This window comes from Triticum urartu, unplaced genomic scaffold (assembly GCF_056163025.1).
Source record: "Triticum urartu cultivar PI428250 unplaced genomic scaffold, HENAU_Tu73 scaffold298, whole genome shotgun sequence".
Taxonomy (NCBI): domain Eukaryota; kingdom Viridiplantae; phylum Streptophyta; class Magnoliopsida; order Poales; family Poaceae; genus Triticum; species Triticum urartu.
This window is the reverse complement of record NW_028260472.1, coordinates 29,196-35,933: the sequence shown is the minus strand read 5'-3', so window position 1 is coordinate 35,933 and position 6,738 is coordinate 29,196. Positions and strand designations below refer to the sequence as shown.

Sequence of the window (6,738 nt, the reverse complement as noted above, 5' to 3'; positions counted from 1 at the left end):
CCTTGTCTACGAAGCTTCGCTTCATCATCTTGCTTGCTTCTGGCGAAGCTTAACGCACTATAACATAGGCATGCATGATGGTATGGTAGGAAGACTCCTTTTAAGGCCGACCACTACATAGGAGCGATAGGAAGCCAAGCCGTCAAAAGGAAAGGCGAGCAGCCCTTATTGCAATAGCAAACGGCCTACTTATAGCCCTATTTATACCCTTTCTCGGGGACTTCAACGGGCCTTACAAGCTCAATAAATTGCAATTCTTCACCTTTTCCTCAGACAGTGGGAATGCATTTTCTTACTTGATTGACATTGACAGATATGTGTACCACACCGAACAAGCAATATGTCATATGCTTGATGTACCAGCCAAGCCAGCTCTTTTTTTCTCAGTTCCCTTATCCTTAGCGCAAAAGTAAAAAGAAAATGAAAGAGAGTTTGTATTTGCAAATGAAAATGAATATGGATCTAAATAAATTAGATAATCAATAAATAAGAATTGGAATAATAGAAAAAATCTCCTTCGCCCCTTATCTCTTCATCATCGTCGGTTCCGTCACTTGTGGTATTCGTTTAGAATCTTGTTGACCCTACTCGCTTACTCCTATTTTCCTTATTTCTTTTTCTACATAATTAATTAGAACTTTCTTGAAAGAATGGGGTTCTCTCTGGGGGGGCGCACCCTCTCTTCCTTTTTGAGAAAGATGGGCTTGTTTTTTTTTTCAATAAGTTCTATTGCTTTGACACATTTAGTATATAACATAATATATATAAGAAAAGTACTAAAGGCGAAGGGCATTCTGTTGTACAGCTACTTTGGTATAGTTACAAAGGTAACCGGTAGGTGACTGTTGAATCGACAGTAGTTACGAAAGGGGGAAATAGCTCAGTTGGTTAGAGTGCTGGTCTGTCACGCCAGAAGTCGCGGGTTCGAACCCCGTTTTCCCCGCCCGATCTTTCTTTCTTCCGAGGTCATACCTCTGCCACTTTACCCTGAGTTTCACTAAGGCATATAACCCCATTCGGGTAAGAGGAGCAAGCAGTGGGGAACATCTATTTATATGCGTGTTAGCATCAACAGCATCTTTTTGAAAGTAAATTACATCGATCCTCGGTGCTAGGTACTCAGGTAAGTAAATCCTGAGGATAGAACTAGAGCAAGTAAGCTCATCGCACTATCAAGTCAGTCAGGAACTAGTCTGCCAAGCTTAAGAAGAAGTGAAAAGTAAGCAAGTTGTCATCTAGTGAGGGCTAAAAGACACGGAGAACATCCCCCCTCTATTTGCCAATAGCTTCCGCCTTCCTCTCTTTCATTTCATGTCGGTTCAGCCGAGCCAATAGATTCCATAGGCGGGTCAGTTATAGCTGTAGTAGCCTTTGATTAGGTCCTTTCAATAGACTTTCCGTAGCTATAATTCGATAGACTTTCCGTAGCTCAGTACTGCTGATCGTTGACGCCCGCAACTGTACTTACGGCTGTACTTGTGAAAAGAGATAGAGCCGTCTCGCTATGACTCAAAGATGGTCAAAAAGCTAATAGATGGGCCACAAAAGGTAGAGGAGAGGGGGTAAGAAGAGTAGACTTACTACTGGATACAAGATAGGGTATACAGCTAAAAGGGTGAGATAGAGGAATGAAATGAGCCAGTGAAACGGTCCACGACCACAAGTATTGAGCTATAACCATAAAACTTGGGGAGTGCCTCAAGAAAATCCATTGAAATAGAAGACCCAGGTTGTAATGGAACAGACAAAGGTTGAAGAAGACCAGCAGGAAGGGTGTGCTCACTCTTGTTGAGTTGACACACATTACAGTGAAGAACAAACTTGGAGGGAGAAAAAGAAACCAGAAGGGACCCATTGTTTCTGTGCAAGTCGAACAATGATGGAAAAGCATCCAGTATGTAGCCGACATATGCCAACAACCCAAATGCACATATGCTAGTTAAGTTGAAACTCCTAAATTAAAGCGCAAGCAACAAAACTACTTTTTTGAAGGCGCGGAGCGTTGAAGAAGAGCATAGCTCGATTAACACAACTAGGGGCAATATGGTTCATTTTCCTAGAACACCACAACAAATGTCCCTACCAGCTGTTGCCAGTGAAGCTGAAACCATGGCTACCCCTCAACAAGCCTCTAGCTCTTATCCTAGGCCTGAACCGCCTGAACCTCCAATTACCGTACCATTGGTACTGAATACGACCACCACTCACACCTATTCCAGACCTTTAAACCCCTGACCACCTAGACCTCTAGTAGCAAAGCAACTAAAAGACCCAATCACAAAAATAACCCTCTCTATCCCCCTCAAAACCTTGGCACGAACACTTGTTTCCAGCCACCTATGGCCTTCCTCACAGCTCAAAACATGATAATATTAGACCTAATCCTGCACCTCCACCACCACAACCAAGACCCAATTCAATACCAAATATCCCATTTTCCCAACCAATACTTTTGCCCTATGCTGGAAATTCCATGAAACCAGAAGTGCCAATATATACTTACCTTAACCAACCGCTTCCAACTCAACAGCATGACCCGTACCAATACCTGCAAGAACAAAGGCCGCAAAATCAATATCAATATGGGCAGCAGATACATCAACCTCCTAGAGTTTCTTTTCCAATATTTGAAGGGGCCAGGTCTTGGATACAAAAGTGTGAACATTACTTTTCGGTGTACCAAGTTACGGATTGGTACAAGGTAGAACTTTCGGCTATGCACCTTAGGGGGAGAGCTGAAAGCTGGTACAACAGTTTCTTAGTGAATAGGGGACAAGTATCTTGGCAAGAGTGAATTCAAGAGATTGTAGAGAGGTTTGAGGTAAGAAATGTGGTTGGTGTAGTTGATGAGTTTAATCACTTGAGGCAAAGAGGAAGCCTAGAAGAGTACAAGTCACACACAATTGGCAGAATTGAGGGCTGCCATGTTGAGGTGCAATCCCTATTACGATGACAACCTTTTTCGACAAAGTTTTCTTGGGGGTAAGGGTATTGTAAATAGAGATAGATGTTTCGTCCGGCTCTGAGAAACAATTCGGCAACCCCGCTCTTCCCTTTGCCTCTTCCACATCTATTTTTGAAACTTGATTCGGTTGAGTTTGAAGCAAGGATCTAATCAGATAACGCTTTGTTCTCCAATGAATGGAGGTGGAATAATTTCTTGAGATAGAGAAAGCTACATCTCGACTTTATTTAAACGAAAGAAAAAGGTTAGTCCTGCTCCTAGACTTCCAATTCCAAGTAGTAGTAACGGAAAGGAACAGGTTTAGGAGAACTTTTTTTATGTCTTTCTTATAGCGATCGCTGAAAGTCAGTCAATGCCCTGGCTTCAATGAATGAAGACCGATGGGCTACGAAGTGGAGATGATGTCGTCGTGTCATTGCTCGTGATGTCTTCACCAGGATTTGACTTACCAATGTGAAAGGTACCGTGCCAGTGGTTCTATCATTTAGATAGAGAGTGATCTTTCCTTCTTGTCGAAGAAAGATATGACGTTGGGAAGGGAAAGGGAGTAGAAACGTTTTCGTAGCCTTGGGGCGAAGGGCTGAGAGTTCCGTGATCCAGTTCTTTGAGCATACATAGGTTGAGGATGGAACTCCTATAGCAATCGATGTGGAAAAAGGCAACAGCCGAGAATACAAAGCAGAAAAAGCGAGTGAGATCTTGACTTTCTATTATCATACAACATAGAAGTATTTAATCAAATCAGAAAGAGCCCTGGGATTTGACCAAAACGGCATAATTGAAAGCTCTCGTCTCAGTCGCTCGCCTAAGAAAAGGTACCGGGTTGCTCCGTGATGACGAATAAGCAACCCAGCCCAATCCTTGCTTTCATAGAAAAAGGTGAATTTACTCGAATATTCGTTCAATGACTCAATATTTAGTAATCAAATCATGCGTTTGTTAGATCATTTAGTGAGAAATAAAACGAGAATAAAGAGAGAGTCCTCACCTCAATATCGACAACAATGACCTGGCAAGTGAAGTAAAGTAAAAGCAAAGTAGAGCCCGGTTGATGTCAAACGTTTTCAAATCTTACCCACCATATCCATTCATGCACGTTACTAGATGAAAAGTAAAAAATAAAGCAATGATGGTTTTTATCAGAGCCACTTTACAACCGGTTTAGCAACTTCTTCATGCCCCTACGAACGAAATATTTGGAGTTTGACAACTGGTTGACGCCGGTTGATACTCGAATGAATATATCGCCGGTAGATACTTGCTTTTCTAATGAGGTAGACACTTTTGCATGTTAAGGTTTCCACTTCAAACCATCCAGATTTACACTTCAATTTCTCGTTGTTGACACGGTTTACACTTGACTTCATTCAAACTGACACTTATGTATCTATCTAGGCGGGCGGGCACTTAACCAAACTCAGGTTGACACAAACTATACAAAAGTCTTAATTAGGGTGTTTTTTTCCGATCAACCCGAAACTCCGAACAGAACCGACCCTGACTAGACCTTTTCCCAAGCAACTCCGAATACTGGAAAATCTGAATGAAATTCGATAAGAGAAATCAGAGCATGTTTCTAAATTTGTGATAACTACTTATTTATGAGTGAGAAATGCTTCATGCGAGCACCCTTGGCGGCCTGCTTTTGAGACAGGGAGGCCATGCTCGTATCTATGCTTTTCATCATTGGTCTGGTCTACTCGTACCCCACCCCACAAGGTACATCTTCGACTACCGTGCTTCTTATCTTGACGCTATACATTCAGTTCAGTCAGTCCCAGAGACTTATCCTTCAGAAAAAGGTAATCCACCCATATTGGACTTTTCTTCACCTGGCCTCGCGGATTCAATACCGAATTCTCTTCGCATACCGGCCTGCTAATTCCGGGATTAGCTGTTCTCAATGACTGGTGGATGCCTCTTTTCTACCTTAGAAATCGTTTTTTTTTATGTACCTTCTCCCTCTCTACACCTTTTTTCCGCCTCGCCGCCCAGAAAGACCTATAGAAGAAGGAAGAATTCAATCCGTATACTCCAAGCGCCGTAACTATCGCACTTTCCAAGCAACCCTCCAATGAAGAAAGTGCAATTGAAACAATCAAGAACGGAAAAATAATTAGACTCCCTCGTCAATTGTTTGGATTGGAATTAGGCTCCTCTACTCTAGTCGTCCTCTTCTATTTCGGGCAGTAGCTCAGCCCGTTCCGGGCCTTCCTTTACTGAATCTATTAGTAGTTGCACTTTTCGACATATGCCTTTATTTAGGCATTGGTTGTAGGCATCCCCTTCTCTTCAAGGAATTTCTGCGCCCGGTTCCTGATCAAGTGTTGGAAAAACCGGAATATGATGCTTTCTACTTCAGCAGTAGGGTTGGCCTGAAGCCAGCCCATAGAATAGATACGGGCGTGTTCTACACAGGAGTTCTTGTAGAACATGTTCCAATCAAACCTCTTTCCCTTCGTCTCCGGTTTTCAATACGAACAAGTGTCATCCTCTTCTCCCATCGTTTGGATGGAATACCCACGTGGAGCTGACCTTCACTTTTCAGAGACAGGGGCAAGCCGATAATTTGTAGCCTCCCTGGTTGTTTTCTGGAAATTTCAGTAGAAGTGAAGCCCTGTAGGAGCTCCCTAAGGACTCTAGCTAAGACCTTTTTGAGACCCTGGGTGACTCGCGTGGACTTATCCCCTCTCGGTAAGCCGAAGACCATATCGTCTGCGTAGCGTGCGTAATAGAAGACTACGGCCCCATCCTCTCGGACCATTACCCTTTCAAGCTTGGCATCCAATATATGGAGATAGCAGTGAATGAGGACAGGTTCAATCGGGCTTCCGAGCGGTATTCCTCGCTTCTGGCACGTGTAACTCTTACCTTTTCTATCTACGTGTGGTTTTCATGAAAACCTATTTTATCAACCTATGGACTCCTTTCAATGACAGAGTCTTTGGAGCAAATTGGTTCAGGATTCTAAGGTTAGAAAAGAGTTACCACTCAAGGGAGGAACAGGATATGTGGAAGGCTATCCTGGTGGCTCAAGACTGACCGGTATACCTGGACCAGTCTATATTGAGCCATATTCATCAATTCGTCAGGCAATTTGGCCTCACACAATGTATCCCTGTTCCACCAGACGCTTAATCAACCCTGGAACACAAGAGAACCCTTCTTATCGAAGAGAATTGCGTATTAAACAGATGAGAGAAATAGCCCTAAATATGTGCATCGAGTAAGTCATTACCTTCTATTCGATCTCCAGTATCGCTCATCAAGTACTTGATCAGATTCCTCTTTTTTCTTGCAATTGCAAAGTGGTGGAAAAAATTTGTATTTCGGTCACCATGTCGTAGCCAATTGGCTCTGCCCCGCTGGAGCCATGCTACTTCTTCTTGTTCAAACAGGTTCTCGAGCAGCAGTCAAATTGACTTCCCCTGCTTGAGCGTAATGCCCGCCCCTGGTGTGGTGGAAAAAGCCTCGTTTTCTATTCCTTTTAAAGCTGCTGATGCGAGCTACCGAACAAACAAGATTAGTACAAAAAGCCACAACTAGCACTAGCTTTCGTGATTGCTTCTTTCTACCTTTCTCACTCCGGTAATTGCTCCTTCTCCAAAATATCACTACGGACAAGATGAGCTAATAGAAAAAGTTAGGGCAACAGATGATAGCGACTCGCCAGACTCGAACTGGCATAGGCGGATCGGATCAAACGAAATTAGCCTTTCTTCCATCAACAGGAATCGCTTTGATTTCGCAGTTCAAGAGGATGGTGGGGGCAA

At 43.2% G+C, this 6,738-nt stretch overlaps 1 non-coding gene across 1 annotated transcript; it reads left to right on the top strand.

The window, feature by feature from the left end:
- The first annotated feature begins 869 nt into the window (after positions 1-869).
- On the top strand, positions 870-943 carry TRNAD-GUC (transfer RNA aspartic acid (anticodon GUC)). Its single transcript has one exon. It is a non-coding gene; the product is annotated as a tRNA-Asp (tRNA).
- Positions 944-6,738: the final 5,795 nt, after the last annotated feature.